General features: G+C 46.6%; 1 protein-coding gene across 1 annotated transcript in view; it reads left to right on the top strand.

Annotated features, from left to right (window-relative positions):
• Nucleotides 1-26338, top strand: part of P2RX6 (purinergic receptor P2X 6) — a 106390-nt gene that overhangs the window by 617 nt on the left and 79435 nt on the right. The gene's annotated exons all lie outside the window — the stretch shown is intronic.

Genomic DNA, 26338 nt, shown 5'->3' with positions numbered 1-26338 from the left:
TCTAGTATCTAGTCTGTATGAAATCAGAGACACTGAGGTATAGATTTACCTAGGCGTATTAGGTGGTCATGTAACATGGATATGGAATATACAGTCATGGCTGAAAGTTTTGGCACCCTTTAAATTGTTCCAGAAAATGAATTGTTTATCCCACAAAATGATTGAAATTACACGTTTTTTATACACATATTTATTTCCTTTGTGTGTATCGGAACAATACAAAAAAACAAGAGAAAAAAAGGCAAAAAGAAAATCATTGCACACAAATCCCCCAAAATGGGCCTGACAAAGTTGTTGGCAGCTTTCCAAAATTGTGGGTTAACAGGGCCAGACTGGGACTAAAATTCAGCCCTGGCATTTGTGGGTGTGTGACGCACTGGTAAAACCAGGTTGTCACAGAGCCTACACAAATCCACCAAAGTGCAGGCCATTCTCCTCCTTGGCACCAACACAGTCCCCACACAGGTATACATCAGCCAATCAGGCCCTAGCCCCCCAGGACAATAGGAGGGATCAAGGAGAAGAGCTCAGGAAGTGACAGGGAAGAGTTTCAGTTTGAGCTGTAGTCAGTGGAGAGCTGACAGGAGGTAGTTGGAGTCCCTGGAGAGGGTGGTAGTCGGGATTGGAGCCTCAGACCACCCTGACGACTGGACTGGCTATGCTGACTAGGTGGCAGTGAGGGCCACAGGAGTTGATGGAGATCCGGTCGCGGGGAACCTGAGGTAGACCGGGGCAGGGATGTAGCCCGCTGGTGCCGAGAGAGGGGATCCGGTCTGGAGGCCGTTCATGCGGACTAGTCCAGACAAGAGAGACAGACAGAGAGTGCAAAAGAAAGGACCCCTGGGTGTATATCTGTGTGTGGGACCTGAATACAGCCGCCAGAGTTTACCGGTCACTGGCAACTTGGTTTACAATACGATCTGTGTGTGTTTACTGACCGTCCAAATCAGCATCAACTCATCCAGCACTACAACAACAAACTGTGAGTTGCCTGCTCCCTGCAATTCTTCAGCATCCTCTGGGCCCCGGGACTACACCTCCTCTACCCGTGGAGGGGATTCCACCTTGCTGCCCCGCTCCATCAGCCCTGGGCATCCACATACAAGGCAGTGGCAGTGTCACCATCCCTCACCGCAACCCACGGGTGGCGTCACTGACAAAGACTCTGTCCCCTGTAAATAACCCCTTTTCACTCGTGAGCGACGGACGGCTGGTCGAGCCCCGGATCCGGCTGCCACTCGAGCCACAGCCACCGCCCGGATCCGAGCACCTCGAGCGACCCCCCCCCCCCCCCCCGGTTGTGGTCTGTCCCCTGCCCACGACAGGTGCACAGGCCCACTTTTCACAGGGTGAATGTGTAATATCTTTGTGCACTTGTAGATTGTGTAACACGACCATATAACATGTAGTCACAGCTGCATCCAGTATTACAACTCAGGCCTATTTATTTCTCTTAGTAGCAGGACCTGATGAAGACGCTATTTTCCCTACAGAAATGGGTCTCGCAGATAATGAAGAGGATGCTGCTCTCCACATAATGCTGCGGTCACATAGCTGATGGGCAGGGATACAAAATCACATCCCCCTGAACTAATATTGATGAGCTATTCTACAGATAGGTGATCAGGGAAGCTGTTGTCACTGGTGCTAATTTTGGACACATACCACTTAGGGAATATGCAATGACATTTTTTGGGGGCAGATCCCACCATGGAAACCACTATGAAGAAATCATCGAATGACCATATACCTCTACTTGCTGTGCTCAGGTTCAGGATTTTGAGCATCTTTTACCCACTTCAGGTTTCTAAAACCACCAAGTGAGTAAAAGAAGTAGCCGCTCCAATCTTCTGGTGTTTTCCACTCGGAAAACGTTCTGTATTTTACAATGCAGATTAATGGGAAGGCTCGGAAGATGCCCGGAATCTACAACTCCCAGCTTGTCCTTAACAATGGTAAGGCGATGCTGGGAGTTGTTGTGATCAGACTGCGGACCATACAGGAACCACAATACTGATAAGACGCAGGCAATAGCACAAATAATAATTTACATCCAGGTACCTTTATAGGTGACATCTTCTGAGTCGTTCCCATCCTTTTTGTCTCCACGCAGTACAGACGCCATGATGAGGTTTTGTGCCCACTGCTCATCTCTGAAGACCTCCCTCTTTATTCTTCAGCAGCACTTCCCCACACAGCACCTTTAAAAATAAAAGTATCATTATTCTGCCTCATAAATATAAATATCTCCCATGCTGTGCCCCTGAATAAACAATTCCTGTGCTTCCTTCACAAGATATCCCCCCACAGTGCCCTTATCCTTATCCAAAATACCTCCCACACTGCCTCTCTCCCTAATATACCTCCACACTGCCTCTCTCCATAATCCCCCATATTTCCCCTTTTTTTATATATTCCCCTCAAACTGCTCTTTTGTAATCCCCCACACACACACAATACAATGCACCCTCCATTACCACCTCCACACACACACACACACACACACACAGTACAATGCACCCCCATTGCCCCTACACACACACACACACACACAATACAATGCACCCCCATTACCCCTACACACACACACACACACGATACAATGAACCCCCATTACCCCTACACACACACACACACAATACAATGCACCCCCATTACCCCTACACACTCACACACAATAGAATGCACTCTCCATTACCCCACCCCCCACACACACAATACAATGCAGCCCCATTACCCCTCTATACACACACACACACACACACACAAACACACTACAATGCACCCTCCATTACCCCTCCCCCCCACACACACAATGCACCCTCCATTACCCCTCCCCCCACAAACACAATACAATGCACCCCCATTACCCCTACACACACACACACACACACACACTCTCTCACACACACACACACACACACACACAATAGAATTCACCCTCCATTACCCCTCCCCCACCACACACACACAATACAATGCACCCCCATTACCCCTCTACACACACACACACACTACAATGCACCCCCATTACCCCTCTACACACACACACACACACACACACACAATACAATGCACCCTTCATTGCCCCTCTCCCACACACACACACACACACACACAATACAATTCACCCTCCATTACCCCTCCCCACACACACACACACACACAATACAATTCACCCTCCATTACCCCTCCCCACACACACATACACACACACACACACAATACAATGCACCCCACATCACCCCCTACACACACACACATACACACACACACACACACACAAATACAATGCCTCCCCATTCCCTCCCTTCCCCCCACACACACAATACAATACACCCCCCATTATCCCCCCCCACACACACAGTACAATGTACAACCATTGCCCCTACACACACACAATACAATGCACCCCCATTACCCCCCCCCACACACACACACACACACAATACAATGCACCCCCATTACCCCTACACACTCACACACAATAGAATGCACTCTCCATTACCCCTCCCCCCACACACACAATACAATGCAGCCCCATTACCCCTCTACACACACACACACACACACACACACAAACACACTACAATGCACCCTCCATTACCCCTCCCCCCACACACACACAATGCACCCTCCATTACCCCTCCCCCTACAAACACAATACAATGCACCCCCATTCCCCCTACACACACACACACACACACATACACACACACACACACACACACTACAATGCACCCCCATTACCCCTCTACACACACACACATACACACTACAATGCACCCCCATTACCCCTCTACACACACACACATACACACTACAATGCACCCCCATTACCCCTCTACACACACACACACAATACAATGCACCCCCATTACACCTCTACACACACACACACACACACACACACACACACACATACACACACATACACACTACAATGCACCCTCCATTACCCCTCCCCCCCCACACACACACAATACAATGCACCCCCATTACCCCTCTACACACACGCATACACACACACACACACATACACACTACAATGCACCCCCATTACCCCTCTACACACACACACACACACACACACACACACACACAATACAATGCACCCTTCATTACCCCTCTCCCACACACACACACACACACACACAATACAATTCACCCTCCATTACCCCTCCCCACACACACATACACACACACACACACACACAATACAATGCACCCCACATCACCCCTTACACACACAAATACAATGCCTCCCCATTCCCTCCCTCCCCCCCCACACACACAATACAATACACCCCCCATTACCCCCCCACACACAATACAATGCACCATCCATTACCCCTCACCGCGCACACACACACACACCCACAATACAATGCACCCCCCATCACCCCCTACACACACAAATTACATTACCCCATCACTACACCCTCCTGCCTCCCCCCCTCCCTGCCGTTATGTGTCCTCAGCCCCTCCCCACTCATCCCCATTAATTATACCTGTCTTTTCGGATCCTCCATGCAGCGCTTACTGCTGCCTGATGCATCCAGTGTGGCGCCCACAGCACTGTGATGACGTCAGCAAGATGCTGATCTCATCACGTTGCTGCACGTTGGGGGCGGGCCCAGTCCCGGCGCACTGTTCAAATGTATTTACGTCTTAAAGACGCAAATACATTTGAATAGGAAGGAGGAAGCTGCGGTCACTGGCACCGCCACTGCCGCGCTCCTCAGCAGTGTGTGCATGCCAGGCACACTATCACACAGCAGGGCCGGCACAGCACAGCGCGCTGCCTCCCGGTCCTGCTGCAGCTAGTGTGCCCGACATGCACACTCTGCTGAGGAGCACGGCGGTGACTGCAGATACAGCGGCCCACTACAGGCACCAGCCCATCTGGCATTTGCCAGAATTGCCCTATAGTCAGTCCGGGCCTGGTTAACAACTTTGTTTAAAGCATGTGATGGTCATTCAAATTCAGCTGTGGCAAGTAACAGGTGTGGGCAATATGAATATCGCACCTGAAACCAGATAAAAAGGGGAGAAGTTGGGGGCGTGGCTAGAGATGGCCGAGTAGAGACGTGCAGCTCCTGAGCTCCGCTGCAGAATCCCACGATCCACCGGCATCCCTGCGCAGAGATGGGGCGAACCTCTGCTAAAAAGGCAAGATCCTTCTCTGCTGCCCGCCTGACATCCCCACAACACACCATGAAGACTTACCTCTCCAGCTCGGGGAGTGAGAAGCCTGGGGCCTCCATGCGGCCTGCATGGAGGCCGGACCGCGCTGCTGAGACCTCCGTGGCGGTGGGTGGGTGTGAGATCCGGCCGCCGGGTGAAGCTGGAAATGTACCAGGTCGTGCCCGGAGGGGTGAGTCCGCACCCGGAGAGATGGAGATCCCTGCACTGAGGAGGGAGAGGTCCGGCGTGGTAGTGGCGCCATGCCAAGATGGCCGTCACAGCAGATCCCCAGCAGAGATGGCGTGGGTAAGCACGCCTCAGACTGCGGCACTGAAGCGGCTGCCGAGCGATGACCAGGCTGCACAGAAGGGAGGGGGAGGATGCTGCACAGGACCCCGAGCGCCTCTACCCCTGGGAGATATGTTGGAGCCACAGGAGAGAGCAGCTGGAGAATGCTCCGGCCCCCCCCCTCCCCCACTTATGATCCCAGCTGGTATGATGGCACAGAGGTCGCACTACCATAGAGAGGGGGGGGGGCACTCATCCCCAACATATGGCAGAGGGGGATGGGAAGTTGCTCCCCCTTGAAGATGAGGACACGGCGCAACGGATGATACAGAGAGGGACGACAGTACATAGCCCTCTATCCAGGTGGTCCATGGGCTCTTCATGGGCAGATGGCTCTCCCCCACCAGCACCTTGCAACACCTGAGAAGTCGCCCTCCTTGCTTCAGCCAGACCCCGACACTCGAGTGGTACCTCATGTGCCGATCATGGTCGCATCTCAGGGGGAGGGGAGACCACAGTCCAACAGATCACAATCCAGCTACCATACCACCCCAGTGGCCTTCCCCCCGGTTTCAGAGGGAGAGGATAGACCGGCCTCCCTGGCGGACCTCCGCGTGCTTATGCAGGCAATACCTACCAAAAGTGACATTGCGGCTCTAGCAAATCAAGTTGTTGCAGAATGCAAACAGGAATTCGCCAAATTCAGAGCAGAACTATCGTCTCTAGAGTGGATGCAGTTTCTGCGGTACAAAAAAACAATTCTACCTCTACCTCTATCCATACCTTGCAAGCTACAGTGCAAGAACATGCCAAACAAATGTTTTCCCTACAGCAAACTATGGACGACCTAGAGAACCGCAATAGGAGAAATAATCTCCGCGTCAGAGGATTACCAGAGTCTATTGCTTCTGTAGATGTCCCCTCGGTGCTCACCACCATCTTCAACAGGCTACTCGGGCGTCCGCCAGAACTTGATAGAGCCTATAGAACGCTCCGTCCTTTCAATCTGGAGGACCCCCGCCCAAGGGATGTTATCTGCCGGGTCCACTTCTATGCTCTCAAGGAGGCGATCCTGCTGGCAGCAAGGAAAAAAGCTGATCTTTCCTACAATGGAACCCCTATTAGAATCTTACTGGATCATTCTCGTCATACCCTGGCTCAAAGAGCGGCCCTCAAACCTCTGCTAAACGTCTTAAAGGACAGAGAGATCCAGTTCCGGTGGGGATTTCCCTTTTCCCTCTCGATCCGACAAGGCTCGAAATATTATATTCTTCGCTCTTACTGATGACTTGCCTTCCTTCACTGCAGGTTTGGGCCTGCCGGCTGTCCTCCTCCCCCAGTGGCCTAACACCTTGCTCCTTCGGTGGGGTTTGGGGCAGCGCACGGGACCTCCTGAGGGCCCCTCTACAAGTCAGCAGTCTGCGGGCCTCCCCCGGAGGGAGATGAGATCCCGGGGCAAGAGAGACCCACACCTGGGCCGCGGGAGTCTCAACTCCACCTGAGAGAGCGCGGCCGACAGGGAGTCTACCTGAAATACCTGCGCTACATGTCGAAGATATCGATTGCGTGGGATGCCGGTGGTTTTGTATAATATTATATAATCTAATATATAAAGCTGAATGTGTGTATGCGTATGTGTATGTCCGGGATTGGCATCCGCACCGTCGCAGCTACAGCCACAAAATTTTGCACTCACACTTCTGGACCCCGAGAGCGTCATAGGCTATGTTTCGAGGGGAAATTTTAACCCCGCTCTTTACAGTTATTCGCCAAAAAACCTGCCTCCATTAAAGCGAATGGAGCTGGGATCCACAGTGCAGCTAGAACTTCAGAAGAATGCGCAGCCACACCCTTATATGGAATGTTGGCATGTCACAATGCAGCCAGGGAAAGAGACAGACACAGACAGGGAAAGAAACAGACATAGACAGGATCAGAGACAGACACAAAGAGACAGACACAGACAAAGAGACAGACTGACAGGGAAAGAGACAGACAGGGAAAGAGAGGGAAAGAGTCAGACAGGGAAAGTGACAGACAGTGAAAGAGATAGATAGACAGACAGGGAAAGAGATTGAGACAAACGGAGAAAGAGACAGACAGTCAGAGACAGACAGGGAAAGAGACAGACAGACAAAGAGATAGAGAGAGAGACAGAGAGATATATACGGAGGGGGAGACAGACAGAGAATGGGAGAGAAACAGACAGTTACTATCCCCGCAGCGCCGGGTGCTATGTTGTGAGGCGAAATTTTAACCCCGCGCGTTCCAATTTACCAATCAATTTTGCCCCTATCTACATAATGGGGAAAAAGTGAAATGAAAAAGTGTTGGTGGCAAATTGACAGCTGCCAGATGTGAACAAGGAGGACTTAAAGAATGAGGCGATGGCGCCAAAGAGTAAATACCGTACAGCTGCTAATGTGGGTCCCCGACATGGGATACTCACCACACTCGGGGATATGAACACACACACAAAATGCGCCACACACTACCACGTGCTTGAACACATATACCACCCTCAGCACACATCTCACCACACATACACCAACCTCGCCACATAATCACCCTAAACACACATAAGTCTGGGATTATCCTTCAAAAATAAAAATCTGATTAATAAGCAGCCAAATTACAAGAACAACAAATGTACCATATAGGAAATACGGCAGCTGTCAGTCACATGACCTGTCTATATGTGTATGTGTGAGCTAATATATACTGTCAGGGGGAGGGCTTTCTGTTGCCTGGAGATTTATCAGGCTGCCAATAGCAACCAATCACAGCTTAGCTTCTATTTTGCTACAGTTAATTAATCTGAGCTCTGATTGGTTAATATAGGCAAAAAAGGACATTCTCAGTATGTGTGAGGTCATGGGATGTTAAATCTGTGTGGAATATCTGTGGTGTTGAAATATATGTTGTGAAATGCTTCTGTTAGCTTAGTTTTTGCCTTTTAATAATTACATTTCTATCTGTTTTGTGGTTTTTGTGTGCAGAATAAATTTTGTTAATACATTCTATTTTGTCAGCAGTTATTAACCCGGGCGAAGCCGGGTAGTACAGCTAGTGTTATATATTTCTCTTTACTATTGCTCAGTTGAAAAGAAGCTGTCTTTTGGTTATGCCTGACCATTTTTTCCCCCCAATAGGTCGGAAGCCTCTGCCCTGCCGGTTGGTAGCGGGCATGCTCCTGCTGAATGTATTAACATGCTTACTGTTAAGTGCGGAGGCTATCCCTCTGCTTTTGTTTTGTTCTTCTGAATCCTCTTTTTCTCCTTTTTCTATTCCTTTTTCTCTACACCGGACCTTGCCACAGGGACCGCCCACCGATACCACAGTCCCGCCCTTCTCTCATCGCAGAATCCGAGTTCTCTTATAAATGGCGGACCTGAACATCGCGTCCTTCAATGTGAAGGGCTTCAACATCCCAAGAAACGGGCCCAAATCCTTTATCACCTGCATAAACGAAAGGTACACCTGATTTGCCTCCAGGAGACACATTTTAAAACTAACCACACCCCCAAAATTAAAAACAAATATTACACCACATGTTTTTTTGCCAATAACCCTGAGATACGTTCAAGGGGGGTGGCGAGAGCCTTGCATAGATCACTCACTCACCAATTATTAGGCGTCAAAATAGATGAGGCGGTACATTATATAGTTCTACCGCTATCCCTAAGTGGACAAGATTTCACTATAATTAATGCATACGCACCCAACCAGAACCAAGACTGCTTTGTCGCCGGACTGGTACTTACGGCCCTCCCTTTGGTTAGGGGCTCAGTGGTTCTATGTGGGGACCTAAACATTACGCTGGATCCAGCCATGGATAATTCCAAAGGTCGATCAAGCCTTTCATATGCACTAATTAAACGAGTTAAAAAAGCTTTATTACAGCTTCAACTGTATGGCGCATACAGCATCCCTCAGACAGGGATTACAGCTTTTACTCACACCCGCAGGACTCGTACAGTCGCTTGGATTATATCCTGGTTCAGCATAATGTTTTATCTTGGCTGTCCCATACGGGGATTGGGAACATCCTGTGGTCGGATCACGTCCCTGTGTTCTGCTCCATACATGTTCCCTCTATGGCAAGGACGACGGGATCCTGGCGGCTTAACAAGTCCCTGCTTCTGGATGAGAGCTATGTCTCAGATGTCCGCAACTCTATAACAAATTTTGTTGGGGACCACGCATCAGATACCACTGCGCCTGTATTTAAATGGGAAGCCCTGAAAGGTGTCCTTCGCGGGACTCTCATTAAAAATGGCTCCCGAATCAAAAAAGAAAGGGCACAAGCCTTTAAAGAATCTTTCCAAAAAGTCACAACCCTAGAACTGCTCCATAAACGTGCGCTTGCGACCTCGACACTCCAATCACTCCTGAGAGCGAGGTCGGATGTTAAAAAATTATTGGACTCTTCATATAGACACATTATCCAACTGGGCAGGAGCAGATTTTACGAGTACGGCGACAAACCAGGTAAAATGCTAGCCAGCGCGCTGCGAGCCAAAAGAGCAACAATCCTGATTCCCTGTATTAAAGACTCATCGGGTGGGTTGATGCCTACCACCCAGGGGATTTCCAGTGCTTTTCATAAATATTATTCCAGGTTGTACCATCTGCCCCCTCCTGGGATGCCCCCCAACGCCACAATTGGTGCCCCCCCTTCCCCCTTTAAAAAACTGAATAGTGCCATAATAGACAGTCTTGAGGCCCCGTTTACGATAGAAGAACTTTTGCAGGTTATCGAGGACACTCCTGGCAATAAAAGTCCAGGTCCGGACGGGCTAACAGCAAAATTCTATAAATCCTTTGCGACCCTGCTTCCTCCCCTGATGCTGGAGTCTTTTAATTCAATTTCGGAAACCACTCTTTTCCTGATGGACTCTACAGCGGCACACATCACAGTCATCCCCAAAGTGGGTAAGGACCCGGGCGTCTGTGGTAGCTACAGACCGATTTCTCTGCTTAATGTAGACATCAAGTGCTATGCTATCCTCTCCTTCCGGATCTGATCCACCTAGATCAGGTTGGGTTTGTCCCGGGAAAAGAGGCTAGAGATAATACTCTTAAAACTCTAGATATTATTCAATACGCTTGTGACCGAGGAATCCCATTGATGATCCTGTCACTAGATGCCGAGAAGGCCTTTGACAGGATATCGTGGGAGTCGCTTTCTCAAACACTAAATCATCTGGAGCTGGGCCCCAACCTCTCGGCTAAAATACTTGCGCTGTACCATACCCTGTCGGCTTGCATAAAAATTAATGGCACCCTGTCTGCCCCTGTCACCATTCGTAACGGGACAAGACAGGGATGTCCCTTATCCCCTCTACTATACATCCTAGTGATGGAACATCTCCTGGCTGCTCTATGAGCCGACTCGGACATCCGCGGGATCCAGGTAGCAAACCAGGAATATAAATGCTCGGCTTTTGCCGATGATCTCTTAGTCTATCTCACTAATCCGCTTGAGGCACTCCCGTCTCTGATGTCCAAGTTGGATAGCTTTGGTAGATGGTCCAACTTCCGGATAAACCTTGATAAATCGGAGGCCTTGAATATCTCCCTCCCAGAAAATCTAGTTTCTTCCTTAAAATCCAAGCACCCTTTTAAGTGGCCCCAAAGCAATAGTATCAGATACCTGGGTGTTGCCATTCCATCTGACCTGTCCAGATTGTTCTTACTCAACTTTCAACAATTCCTTATTAAATTAGAGAAGGACCTGGCCACATGGCATCAGGGGGTGGTGTCCTGGTTTGGGAGGGTTGGCGCCCTCAAGATGACAGTTCTGCCCAGATTGTTATACCTTCTACAGATGGTACACATCACATTCCTGCGTCATACTGGCATAAGATTCAAAAATTATTCATCCAATTTGTCTGGTCCAAAGGTCGACCTAGAATACGAGGTAGTGTTCTGACTACACAAAAGGACGTGAGAGGTCTGGGACTGCCGAAGTTATCACCTGGCGGCGGCCCATGCACGGATCCTGGACCTAGTGCATGGTGAGGGGCCTAAGCTATGCATGCGTTTGGCTCATGATCTGTGTTCTTTGTCGGTGCCAACACTCCACTGGACTTGGCCTCGGCTTAACCGCCGCAAACTTGTGGTAGGGTATAGTGTTGGCAGACTCTACGCACAATACATGCCCCTGGAGGGAGGTGCGACCTGATTCATGTGCGGGGACCGCTGATGCAGGTGACGGATAGTCCGGACTTCCCTCCGGGTGCTTCCGCTACCCTCTTCTTGGAAGGTTCTAAAACACAGGGACAGATCCTCCCACTCTCCGTAATCTTGAGGGAGAATCCCCAAAAATTACGCTATAATTTTTAATATGCTCAACTCCTGCTCTTTATTGCTTCTCTTACACAGGCGCATGGGATCTCATTCTCTCAATCGTCTTATGAAGCCATGTGTACTACAACGATGGCCTCTAATCACAATATTTCAGCTATATACAAATTACTGGTCTCTAGAGGCTTGAACGCTCTTTTGTGGAGCGTGGGAAGGGGAACTCAACCAAACGTTCTCTAGAGAACAATGGGAGCTTTGCTTCCATTTGTCACATAAATCGGTGACCGCCACTAAGTCCCAGGAGACTAGTTATAAAGTCATATCACGATGGTACAGGGTCCCTTCCCTCCTTCATAGGTGGTGGCCCGAGATCCCGGATAATTGTTGGAGGGGCGGGAGTCAGGGGGGTACCATGACGCATATATGGTGGTCGTGTACAGCTTTGGGGAGAGGGTGCTGGAGGTGGTCAGGGAAGTTTCGGGGATGATGGTGCCTAGACGTCCTGAGGTGGTCCTGCTCTATATGTTTCCTATGTCCCAGACAGCTTACAAAAAATCTGTTATACGACACCTTTTGCAGGCCGCCAAGACTGTTATACCTCGCCACGGGAAGACGGCAGACTCTCCAACCTTGGAAGAGTGTATTGAGGAGGTGAATGCAATATATCGGATGGAGAGGGTACTGGCCCAATCGCGGGGGGATGCGGAATCTGTGAGCACAAAATGGTTTCACTGGGAGTCTTATTTGGCAGGGTCTAGCTCGAACCCATGACTTAATCTCACTTTTGAACGAGACTCCCCGTCTCCTTACGTGAACATGGTGGGTAGGTTGTGGCCCTATGGTCTTTTCTTAGTAGCTCCTCCTTTTTTCCTTCTTTCCCTCTTCCTTTTACTCTTCAACTCTCTCTATTAGGAGTTTTTCTTTTGTGGTAAGTTTCCTTTGTGGGTGGTGGGGAGGAAGGTGGGTTCTTGCAGAAGGATTTTCTATGTTTGGTGTACTGGATAACTGTCACAACGACGTATAAGAGAGATGCCTTCCAGCTCCCTCTCTCCCTTTTCTTTCTTTTGTTGGACTTCGTGGTCCCGATTTTTCCAATTTGTCATGCAAAATGTAATTCTATGCTGTATCCTGTTATGTTTCTCATGAAAACCAATAAAATACTTAAATTCAAAAAATGGGAGAAGTTGACTCAATTATTGCATTGTGTGTTTGTGCGTGCCACACTAAGGCCTCTTTCACACATCAGTTTTTTGCCATCAGGCACAATCCGGTTTGTGCCTCATGTGACGGATCTGTCGCAGATTGTAGCAAAACTGATGCGACGGATCCGGTGAAAAAACAGATCCGTCTCATTTTTTCCCTTCAGGCCAAAGGTTATTTGCTATGGAGGAGAGAGAGAGAGAGAGATGACGAATCCGGCGCCCATAGGCTTCCATTGTAAAAAAAGACAAATGGCGCCAGATCCGTCGCCTTCCGTTTTTTTTGCCGGTCCCAAAAAACGTTCCTTTGGACGTTGCTTCCAGTGACCGCACAGACATTTTTTCCGGATCCGTCATACGATGGATGAAACGATAGGTCATGCGTCGCAATCCAGCGCTAATACAAGTCTATGAGAGAAAACGGATCAGGCGCCGGATCCGTTTTTTTCCCAATTCGCTGGATTGGGTCTGATGGAAAAAAACTGATGTGTGAAAGAGGCCTAAGCTTTGAGAACAGAGGAAGAGAGAACTGTCTCAGGACTTTAGAACCAAAATTATTGAAAAATATCAACAATGATAACTTCTTCATGACCGTTGGACGTACCGGTAAGTCCTATTTGTATGTGACCTAATGACCAGGGACATACCAGTACATCCGAACAATTGCTGAGGCACAGGGAGCTGTGCACCCGTGATCGCAACTGGTGACTCTGTCGCGGGCGGAGGAGGGGACGCTGCGCTCTCCCACTGCTCGGGTCCGGCTGCTGCTGGTGCTGCTGCTCGGTGGTGGCTCGAGCGGTGGGCCGGATCCCGGGGACTCGAGCGGCGCTCCTCGCCCGTGAGTGAAAAGGGGATTTTGATTGTGGGGGTTTTGATTATTGTCCGTGACGCCACCCACGGTTGTGATGATATTGGTGACACCACCGCTGCTCTAGATGGGGATCCCGGGAGCGGTGACAGGGAGCAGCCTGGTTGTTATTTCTCCCCTCCGTGGGTAGGGGGTTGGTTGTCCCAGGGCCCGGTGATGGGGTAGGGATGGATGACAGGCGGGTTACAGGGCCTGGTGAGGTGCAGGGTCGCGGGGGTAGCGCTGTGCTGCACGGCACAGTGGTACTCACTCAGCCAATGATGAGGACACAGTTCTCGATAAAACACACGGCTGTATGGACGGGTCCCACAGACTGCTGCGGTGTTGTTCCTCCCGGCAGGTTGATGGTGACTGCCTTTCCCTGCACCTATGTACGGTAGATGGTTCCAATGGGTTCCCACCGGTAACCCGCTCCCCAGCTTGGATATGGGCTGGAGGAGCCCCTTTTGCCCGCAGGCGCTGGCCCTGAGAAACGGTTGCCTTGGCGGTGTCTCCCTCACTTGGTTGGACTGTTGCCTTCTGTCGGGACTTGGCTGTTGGGAAACCCAGGAGGTTCCCTTCACTAACGAATTTGGCAAATTCACGGCGACTCATAGCCTTGCCGGGGTCCGTAAGCCCCTGCCAGATGGTGCTGGCTTCTCTTTGCGTACCGGTCCGGTACCGCCGGGCCACCGCCCGTCCACGGTCCTTACGGTAGACTCCAATCAGCCACCCCTGCAGACGGTCACCACCGTCTGCCAACCTTGCTGTCTCGCCCGGGCCACACACCCGGACGCTGTCAGTTAGTTGCTCCACTACCACTTCTCCTCCTTCCACTTTCACATCCAAAACTAATCTGTCTGTTTTCCCACCTCCAGGACTGTGAACTCCTCGGTGGGCAGGACCAACCGCCTGGCCCACCCCCTGGTGTGGACATCAGCCCCTGGAGGAAGGCAACAAGGGTTTTATGTCTGACCTCGGTGTGCCTGCTGGGAGTGTGGGGTGTGTTGATGTTGTTCTCTGTGGCCCCTGGCTTGTCCAGGGCGCCACAACTCGGCTTACCCGAGAGCAGAGCCCCTGCCCCCACAGTGAGGGACTGTGCCTGCTAAACCTCCCCTAATTACCACGACCAATACTGATCACGACACTTAGGGGATTGGGAGAGGGATCACGCTCCCACTTCCCTCTAATCGGGACCCCCGTGATGTAATCGCAAGGGTCCAATTGTTGTCATGGTGACCCGAGGTCGTCATGTTGACTTTCGGGTCACTTCACTTCGGAGAGCCTACAGAGAGCCTGTGTGATCATGCCTGCAGCATGTTCAGACACACACTCTCACTGCAGAACTGACAGCTCTGATGTCCTGCAGTGATCGAGCACTGCAGAACATTGCAGCTGCGATTAGAGCACTGTGGGGTGCTGTCCCATAAAGGGACAAAGTGAAAAAGTAAAAATATTAAAGTAAAATCAGAAAATAAAGAACAAAAAAATAAATATTCCAATACTTTTTATTTGTGTAAAAAAAAAAAAAAAAGTACAAATATTTGGTATTGCCGCATCTGTAACACTCCGAGCTATAAAACTGTCACACTAGTTAACCCCTTCAGGAAACATGGTAAAAAAATATAAGTAAAAACATAGCAAAAACTGTGTTTTCAACCTACAGCTGACAAAAAAAGTGGAATAAAATGCTGAAAACGTCATCTTGTCCCACAAATAAACAAGCCAGCATTCAGCTCTGTCAACAAAAAAATAAAAAAGTTAAAGTTCTCAGAATACAGCAATGCAAAAACTATTTTTTTTCCTGTAAAATAGTTTTTATGGTGTAAAAGCGGCAAAACAGAAAAAAAAAATAGATAAATATGTTATCGCTGTAATTGTACTGACCTGAAGAATAGAGGCATCTTATCACATTTACGGCATGGTGAACAGCGAAAAAAACTGTTCCTGACTTGCTGTTTCTTCTTGATTCTGCCTCACAAGAAGTAGAATCAAAGCGATCAAAAATTATGTGGCCAAAATGGTACCAATAAAAACTCCAACTCATCCCGCAAAAATCGAGCCCTCACATGACTCTGTCGGCAAAAAAATAAAAAAACTTTAGCCTTCAAAATCCAGTGATGCAAACAACCTTTACTTTGTAAAAAGCGTTTTTTAGTGTAATAGTCGCCAAACCTAAAAAAAAGATATAAATCTGGTATCTCTGTAATCGTACTGACCAGAGCAATTAAGTCGCCTAATCACCTATACCAGAAGGTGATTGGCGTATAACATAAATAAGTAAAGCAAATTGTTCACCTGCTTTTTATTTGTTCATTCTGCCTCTAAAAGAATGCGGTACAGAGTGGCTCCTATTTATTCTGCACTCAACGCTGAGCACTTGCACCAGGATTACGTGCCCACAATAAGGAATAGCAGCATTTTGAGCTCAGCTTGTTTTCACTGCGTCCAAACCGCTGCATTGTGCGGTACAAGTACAGTGGATAGATTGAGAGAAATCCCATGCCCACTGTGCTTTTTTTTCTCCGCAGTGTAAACTGACCGGCGGAGTGGCTTCCCTAGATGCAGTATGTCAATATATGCTGTGCAGACTCGAGTGTTCTCAACTGGGAAAACAGAGCGAAAGTCCACAGTGCCCCAAAACCTGATTGTGGGCACGGGCAGCTGCGGTCTCCTGCATAGAACACTTGCATCTCTGCAGGAGAAGACATTCTGCATCCAAGACGCAGAGTGTGCGAATTATACCCTAAATCTCTGAAAAACATGATTCAGACAAAATTCTCAATGAAAAATTCACTGTAATAAGGCAGAAGGAGTAACATTGACCTCATGTCTGGCCTGTGGTCTGGCGGTGTCCATCTTTTAACTCTTCTTTTTAAGTGTGCACAAAAGTCCAACTAAAGGCCCCGTCACACACTACGATATATCTAACGATATGTCGGCGGGGTCACGGAGTTTGTGACCCACATCCGGTATCCCTAGAGATGTCATAGCGTGTGACATCTCCGAACGACTGTTAGCGAGCAAAAAAACTCACCTTATCGTTGCTCGTTGACACGTCGTTCATTTTCATAATGTCGTTCCTCCTGTGCGCCGGTTGTTCATCGTTCCCGAGGCAGCACACATCGCTACATGTGACACCCCGGGACCGACGAACACGGCTTACCTGTGGCCGCCGGCAATGCGGAAGGAAGGAGGTGGGCGGGATGTTATGTCCCACTCATCTCCGCCCCTCCGCTTCTATTGGGCGGCCGCTGTGTGACGTCGAACGTTCCTCCCCCTTCAGGAAGAGGATGTTCGCCGCCCACAGCGACGTCGTTAGGGAGGTAAGTACATGTGACAGGGATTAACGACATTGTGCGCCACGGGCAGCGAATTGCCCGTGACGTACAAACGACGGGGGCGGGTGCAATCGCACGATATATCGTACCGTGTGATGCCGCCTTAAGTCTATACTTTAATATGGCGCTCCTGTCCTTCTTCATTTTGTATTGTGCCTCAAAAGTAGTTTTTCACCACATATGGGGTACTAACTTACTCAGCAGAAATTGCACAACCAATTGTATGGTTCGTTATCTCCTGTTACCCTAGTGAATATGAAAAATTTGGCGTTAATGCAACATTTTTGTGGTTGAATTTTTTTTTTTCTTTCATAGCGCAACATTATAAAATTCTGTGAAAACCCTGGGGGTTCCAGGTGCTCTGCAACCATTTAGATAAAATCCATGAGGGTCTAGTTTCCAAAATGAGGTCACTTGTGGGGGAGCTCCACTGTTTAGGCGCATCAGGGGGTATTCCAAACGTTACATGGTGTCCGCTAATGATTCCAGCCAACATTTTAGGCAAATGCCGCTCCTTCCCTTCCAAGCTCTGCTGTGCGCCCAAACAATTGATTCCCACCATATATAAAGTATCTATGTACTCAGGAGAAATTGCACAATAAAGTTAATGGTGCAATGTTTCCTAATACCCTTTTGAAAAAAAAGCTACCTGGTTGAAGTAACAATTTTATGGTAAAATTTTATTTTTTTATTTTTAGGGCTCAATGTTATAAATGTCTATGAAGCCCCCTGGGGTTCAAGGTGCTTACTAAACATCTATATAAATTACTTGAGTGGTCTAGGTTCTAAAATGGGGTCACTTGTGGGTAGCTCCATTGTTTAAGTACCTCAGGGGGTCTTCAAACACGACATGGCGTCTGCTAATGAATCCTAGCTAGTTTTGCTTTCAAATATTGAAATGGCACTCCTTTCCTTCTGCGCCCAAACAATTGATTTTCACCACATATGAGGTATCTGTATACTCAGAAGAAATTGCACAATACATTTTATTATTCATTTTTTCCTGATACCCTTGAGAAAATGCAACATTTTATGGCTAAAGTAACATCATTGTGCAAAAAAATAAAATTTTAATTTTTTCCTTCCACATTGCTTTGGTTCCTGTGAAGCACCTAAAGGGTTAATAAATGTCTTGGATGTGGTTTTGAGCAGATTGAGGGGTGCAGTTTTAAGAATGGGGTCACTTTTTGGAATTTTTTTTCATCTAGGCCTCTCAAAGTCACTTCAAATGTGATGTGGTCCCTAAAAAAATGGTTTTGTAAATTTTGTTGGAAAAATAAGAAATTGCTGATGAAATTTGAACCCTTCTAACTTCCTAATAAAAAAATGATGCTTCAAAAATTGCTCTGATGTAAAGTAGACATGTGGGAAATGTAATTTAGTAACTATTTTGTGTGACATAATGTTCGGATTTTTGAGTGTAAAATTTCAAAGTTTGAAAATTGTGAATTTTTTTAAATTTTTCGCTAAATTTCCATTTTTTTATTCACAAATAAACGCAAAAAATATCGGCCTAAATTTACAATTGTCATGAAGTACAATAGGTCATGAAAAATAGGCTCAGAATCACCGGGATCCATTAACGCATTCCAGAGTTTATAACCTCATAAACGGATAGTGGTCAGAAATGTAAAAATGGCCTAGACAGAAGGGTGTTTTGAGGCCCAGGGGGATGAAGGGGTTAAAGTGTAACCGTCGTTTTAATTTTTACTAAATCAATAGTACACATGAAAATAAGCAACTCTGTAATATATCTTATCAGTCAGATTTGCTTCTTTCTCTGCTAGAATTGATCAGTCATTATCAAAACTCTCAGTTCTGAGGTAAAATCTGAATTCAGTGAAGACTTTCCTATTACTGAGATAGGAGATGGCAGTTGTTATAGATACAATTCTAATAGACAGGAGGAGGGAGGAGCTAGAGGCAGAGGGAGGAGCTAGAGGCAGAAGGGGGAGCTAGAAGAAGAGCTCCTCCTCTCTTTCTCTCCCTCATATCTAGCCAAAATTTCATCAGTAACAGCTCCATCTCCTATCTCAGTAATGGGAAAGTCTTCACTGAATATAGATTTGACCTAAGAATTGAGGATTTTGATAATAACTGATCCATTTTGGTAGAGAAAGAAGCAGATTTCTCTGATAAGATATATTACAAATGTGCTTATTTTCATGTGTACTATTGAGGGTACAAAATCCAACTTCAGAGATGTTGAAGTTTTTTGTTCGCAATATAATAGAAGTTTATATTATGTCCAATAGGAGAGAGACACTGCCAAGCCCACAACTTACTAGCAAATGCACAGCCACAGACGCACTTTGCGAAGGCTGTACAAGCTTGGCCAGCCTGGGAGGGTTGGGATATTCACCCTGGGGACTTTGACAGAGCCCTTACCAGGCTGCTGTCGCCGGACAGCTGGCTTCTGGTGGTGACATCAAAGTGTAGCCAAGGACGCAGCAAATGCCTCTCAGAGAAACACAAGGAGTGTAGGAAACGAAATGGAAAAGCAAACCAGAAAGATCCAAACCAAACAGAGGAAGACATACATTGTTTGTATTACCAGTAGAGAAGGGAGAACCCGCAGATGTTCGGGTTTGATGATTCTGGCCGGACATAACCTGAACTTGACCCCGGAACACTGAACCCCATATAAGTCTAAGGGACCCAAACTTAATTGTTATGAATGGTGGTAGTATGGGCTAGGGGCTGCAAAAGGAAGTAAAATTGGGATTAAAGAATGACAACTATACTTACCGAGTTTCCGCGCAGCTGTCACACTGCTTTCTGGTCCGCTCATTAAATCTCATGAACAGTCACTGCTTCCTCTGTGACAGCATCTGTGAATGGTTGAAGTCATACTGTTGGCATGCCAGTGTCTGTCATTGGTTGCTCTCACATTAGCTGTCTGGGTCACAAAGTGGGGTGTAAAAATAAAGTATTGGAAAAAATGGTGTAGAGTCCCCCGTCTTTTGATACCCAGTGCAGATGAAGTATATAGCTGGAGTCTGCTGCCCCCAGCTGTGTGCATTATCTTGGCTGTGTATCAAAATATCGGGGACCTCATGTGGCTTTTTGAAAAGTATTTAAATGAATAAGTTTTATAAAATGGCTTGAGGTCCCCCAATTTTGATACCCAGCCAAGATAAAGCAGACAGATGGGGGCTGGTATTACCAGGCTGGGGAGGTCCATGGTTATTGGCCCCCCAGCCTAAAAATAACAGCCCACAACCGCCCCAATATTGGCACACCCATTACATGTGCCAATCCTGGTGTTTACCTGGTGCATCCCGATTGCCCTGGCGCGGCTGCGGTGATGTCACGTGATCAGAAACTTGACATGACATCACTGGATCCCCGAGGTCATGGAGCCCGGGGGTTAGGCGATGGGGAACAGCGGTCCACAATAGCGCCTCTCACAGGCACTATTGCCAACATAAGGTATTTGAGAGAAACATTGTTTCTCAACATAATATCGATCTAGCAAATAATAAATACGGGTGACCACTTCTTTAAGTTTTCCACCATCTCTAGGGTGTTTGTGAGTTACTGAGGTGGGACCTATGTAATATATAGACAAGTATTTCTGTAATAAAATAGTGAAATAATGTATAATCTTCTGGTAAATCCCCACCATTCAAAAAGCTGTATTCATGTGGTCAAATGGGTCTTTGTGAGCTATCCTGCAGTGATGATATGGTGAGCATACATATGTGATCACTGAAGCCACTCATTCTTTTTAGCAGTGATGATTGTACATGTGATAGCTGAGGCCAGTGATTGACAGCAGTGTCTAAGTGAGTGACCACTAAAGTAATGCAGCTGAGGAATTTAATGAATGATGTCACATTCACCATCACATGATTGCTATGGGTAGTGGTGGTGTGAGGTAGAGTACTAGATCCTAGGGAATCCAGAGGAGTTAGATGATCTAAGTCTTAGATCCCATGATCCCTTTATTATTAAGGAGACCTGTGTAACAATAAGTGATGACCCATAGTAGACAATCTATATATGACTTTTATATAGTGAATTGAAAACATCTATTTCAGTCTGTGTTCATAGTCCATCTCTTAATGTTTTTTTTAACACCTTTTGCAGGAGTGCATTACTCCCTGCCTCCTAGCTTTCTGTGATGGGGTGCACTTCTGCTTGATTGACAGTTCAGTTGATTGGCATCATTGTGCTGATGACCCTGTGTGCTCTTTAATGCAGCAAGCAGAGGGGACCATCCACAGCTGCTAGACTGCAGTGGTGGCCGGTAGATGTCCTAGTCAATGAGCAGTAAACAACTGAATAAAAAAAAATCCCTCCGTTTTTGAGAATGTACAGAATTATTAATAAGTGGAAGCACTTTGCAATTTTAATTTACTATGATGAGCATACCGTAGATTTCACAATACAATTTGCATACATTAATAAATAAATCCTTTAGGTGTTGTCTATGGAGATAATTACTGTAGAATTTAAACTCTACTGCCTTGTTACAAACAAATGTCTTAGAATGTTAGGCAAGTTCCACTGCTCTGACCTCAAGATACCTATGCCATGTGCTCTCATTCGGGAAGACAAGCTGGGCAGCAGTATGAGCAGCTTCTTCTTACATTAGCTTACTTGGTATCTTCAATATTAAGTCAGAAAAACAGGGTGTTACAGCAGTGTGAGCAGCCTCTTCCTATATGAGCACCTTTAGTATCTCCAGTGATAGATCAGATATACATGTGTAGAAGGGACGACGGGGTGCTTTGGTAGTTGCAGCGGGTACTGCTGTATGGCCGCGGCGCAGCCCTGGATCTGCACTTTACACCGCCGCCTACATTCCACTACAGGGGAAGGGATGCTGGGACTTGTGGTGTGGAACATTTACTTCAAGGCCGGAGACCAGGACTAGTTCTAGCTTCTTCAGGGCCATTTCACAGCTGCCAACTGCAGCAGGCCCCAGTGCACCCAAACACCACACAGAGACAAGATTCTTCTGAACCAAAACTTTCTCTTTACTTAACATGGTCTTAAACAGTCTCGCCAGGGGCGGGCACTTCTTGTTTCTGTTACAACGGGTAGATGTTTCATGTTACACAGTCCTCTGGATTTCCACTCCGGTTCTCCACTGTGGTTACCACTAGCAACCGGAGTTACTCTCAATTTGCTGGCCAGCCACTTCCTTGGTACTATGTTCCTAGAACCTCTCAAGCCATCACTTATCTTCATTCTGTCGGGCAGATTCATATAGTCCTTCAGGGGTCTGTCTCCCACCCACAGGGATTAGCTATAAGCCGCGACGGGGGGTTCCTGGGGACGGCACTCTTCTCTCCCAGTTCCTCAGGACCTACTCCCCATGTGGGAGCCCACTGACCTTCAGCCAGGTTAGGTGGTTCTTTGGGTATACACCAGGGAGTAGCCACCATCTATGCCGTCCGGACTTCACTCTTTTGGGACGTGGTTCGGTCAGCCCACATCTCACCAGCGCTCCACGTGTTCATTGCCAGGATACGACCCAGTGGGTCAGAATCACTTCTCCTCGGGCCTTTTTCCTCACACCTCCCACAGGTGTGGGTGTCTCTACACACTCTCTGGGACTCTCCTCCACTTTCTTCTTTGTTTCCCTTTTTTGTACACAGTGCTCCTCCTCAGTAATCCTTTCCTGCCTAGCAGCACTAGGGAAGTGACTGAGCACACCGTGGCTATCTAGGGGCCGTTTACCCATAACACACATAATATACATGAATGAAATATAACACATTTTACACATGACCAGTCTGCAGGTCTGAGGTGGGCTAAGCCCTGCACCCCCTTGCACATGATAGACATCAGTGGGAGCAGCCTTTTTTTTTTAACCCAGTGTGCTATATATCTCCAGGATTTGATTAGAAGGACAGCAATGTCTTCTTAATACAGCATTCATGGTATCTCCAGTATCACATTAGTCATATTCACATAGTGTACAGCAGTGTGAGCAGCTTCCTCTTACCTCTGCACTTCTGGCATCTCCAGTATTAGATCATAAAGACAGGGTAGAATGCAGTGTGAGCAGCCTCTTCTTAGCTAAACACCACCGGTATCTCCAGTAATAGATCTGAAAGACAAGTTGGACATCAGTGTGTGGTCTCTTTTAACTGCTGAACTCCTGGTATCTCAAGTATTAAATCATAAAGACAAGGTGGACTTCAGTGTGAGAAGCTTCATGATACTTTAGCACCCTGGTGTGTCCTGTTTTAGGATATCCACTGGGAGCACATTATCCTGCAGATAAAGGGAGAAGGAAGAACATCCATCTACACATGTTCACAGGCACCTGATCTGATATATTAGTACCGAAAACAGGAAAAGCAGCTCATCATAAGTATTGAAATCTACAAGTTGCACAGAACTTTGTCCTGACCAGACGTATACAACAGTGCGAAAATAAAAAAAAGTGTTTCAGTGCCTTTAATGAAAAATTTCAAGCTTTACTTAAATATAGTTAAAAATTAAATTTCCCATCATAAGAAATATTGGGATAAAAAGAAACACAGTTCAAAAGCAATCCTATTGTCTGTCTATCTGAGCTGAGAGTGGAAATGGAATTTTTAACTTAAATAAAGCTTGAGAACTGATGTACTAAGTAATAAAAGTACACAAAGAAAATGGGAGACTTTTATGAGCATCCTGAATAGGGCTTGTGCAGAAAATATACCCTATGGGAACAAACATGCTAGAAATAGGAGGAAACCCCTATGGCTAAATAGAGATGTAAGGGAAGCAATAAAAGAAAAACAGAAAGTCTTAAAAGAATTAAAGAGGGTAGGTAGTGATGAGGCATTATATAATTATAGAAAATTAAATAAAATATGTAAAAAGCAAATTAAGTTAGCTAAGTTTGAGACAGAGAGACTCATTGCAAGAGAAAGTAAAAATAATCCTAAAATATTCTTTAACTACATAAACAGTAAAAAACTGAAAAGCGATAGTGTTGGCCCCCTTAAAAATAGTCTTGGTGAAATGGTGGAAGGGGATGAGGGTAAAGCCAACCTGCTGAATGACTTTTTTTCTACGGTTTTTATACAAGAAAAAGCCATGGCAGATGACATGACCAGTGATACCATAAATTCACCCTTGAATATTACCTGCTTAACCCAGCAGGAAGTATGCCGCCGCCTCGAAATCACTAAGGTTGACAAATCTCCGGGCCCGGATGGCATACACCCCAGAGTACTACAGGAATTGAGTTCTGTGATAGATAGACCATTATTTTTAATCTTCTCAGATTCCTTAATAACAGGGTCGGTACCGCAGGACTGGCGCATAGCAAATGTGGTGCCAATATTCAAAAAGGGGACAAAAACTGAGCCGGGAAATTATAGGCCGGTAAGTTTAACCTCTACGGTTGGTAAAATCCTTGAGGGTTTCTTGAGAGATGCTATACTGGAGTATCTCAAGAAAAATAACCTTATGACAGAGTATCAACATGGGTTTATGAGGGATCGATCCTGTCAAACTAATTTGATCAGCTTCTATGAAGAGGTAAGTTCAAGTCTGGACCAGGGAAATGCAGTGGATGTTGTGTATATGGACTTTTCAAAAGCTTTTGATACGGTGCCACACAAAAGGTTGGTACATAAAATGAGAATAATGGGGATAGGGGAAAATATGTGTAACTGGGTTAAAAACTGGCTCAGTGATAGGAAACAAAGGGTGGTTATTAATGGTACGTACTCGGACTGGGTCTCAGTTCATAGTGGGGTACCACAGGGGTCAGTATTGGGCCCGCTTCTTTTCAACATATTTATAAATGACCTTGTTGGGGGCATGCGGAGTAGAATTTCAATATTTGCAGATGATACTAAACTCTGCAGGGTAATCAATACAGAGGAGGATAATTTTATATTACAGGGAGATTTATGTAAATTGGAGGATTGGGCTGAGAAGTGGCAATTGAAGTGTAATGTAGATAAATGTAAGGTCATGCACTTGGGTAGAGGAAATAACATTTATGATTATGTACTTAATTGTAGAACACTGGGTAAAACAGACACAGAAAAAGACTTGGGTGTATGGGTGGATGGTAAACTTCACTTTAGTGGACAGTGTCAGGCAACTGCTGCCAGGGCTAATAAAATAATGGGATGTATTAAAAGAGGTATAAGTGTTCATGAAAAAAATATAGTTCTACCTCTGTACAAGTCACTAGTGCGACCGCACTTAGAATACTGTGTAAAATTCTGGTCACCGATATATAAGAAGGACATAGCTGAACTGGAGAGGGTGCAGAGAAGAGCGACCAAGATTATTAGAGGAATGGGTGGGCTGCAATACGAAGACAGGTTATTAAACTTGGGGTTATTTAGTTTGGAAAAATGAAGGCTTAGGGGGGATCTAATCACAATGTATAAATATATGAGGGGACAGTACAGAGACCTTTCCAAAGATCTTTTTACACCTAGGCCTGCGACTGGAACACGGGGGCATCCACTACGTCTTGAGGAAAGAAGGTTTAATCATAATCACAGACGAGGATTCTTTACTGTACGAGCAGTGAGACTATGGAACTCTCTGCCGCATGATGTTGTAATGAGTGATTCACTACTAACATTTAAGCAGAGCCTGGATGCCTTTCTTGAAAAATTTAATATTACCAGTTATGTATATTAGATTTTATGACAGGGTATTGATCCAGGGAACTAGTCTGATTGCCGGATGTGGAGTCAGGAAGGAAATTTTTTCCCCATTGGAACTTGTTTGCCACATTGGGTTTTTTTTTGCCTTCCTCTGGATCAACATGTTAGGCTACGGTTTGAACTAGATGGACTTAGAGTCTCACTTCAACCTTAAAAACTATGATACTATGAACTTTTATTTAAAGGGAACCTGTCCGGTGCAATATGCCACATTCAATTCTGGGTGTATATTAGTAATTCCTGCCTAACTGTCCCTGTATCTTCCAGTTCTCGTCCCCTGTACCTGTATAAATTCTCACCGACGGGTTCATGCAGCTGCTTTTGAATACCCTATTAAATCGATGGCTGGACCATATATAACAAGCTTTTCTCCCCCCCATTCACCTTTTGTGTCTCCCCTATTTCCTCATAGACTGTAAGCTTACGAGCAGGGCCCTCACTCCTCCTGGTATCTTAATTTTGTTATTTTGTATTGTCTCATATTGTCTGTACATGTCCCCTCTTAATTGTAAAGCGCTGCGG

The sequence above is a fragment of the Anomaloglossus baeobatrachus genome, chromosome 1 (genome assembly GCF_048569485.1).
Source record: "Anomaloglossus baeobatrachus isolate aAnoBae1 chromosome 1, aAnoBae1.hap1, whole genome shotgun sequence".
Taxonomy (NCBI): Eukaryota; Metazoa; Chordata; class Amphibia; order Anura; family Aromobatidae; genus Anomaloglossus; species Anomaloglossus baeobatrachus.
This window is presented reverse-complemented; position numbering and strand designations above follow the sequence as displayed.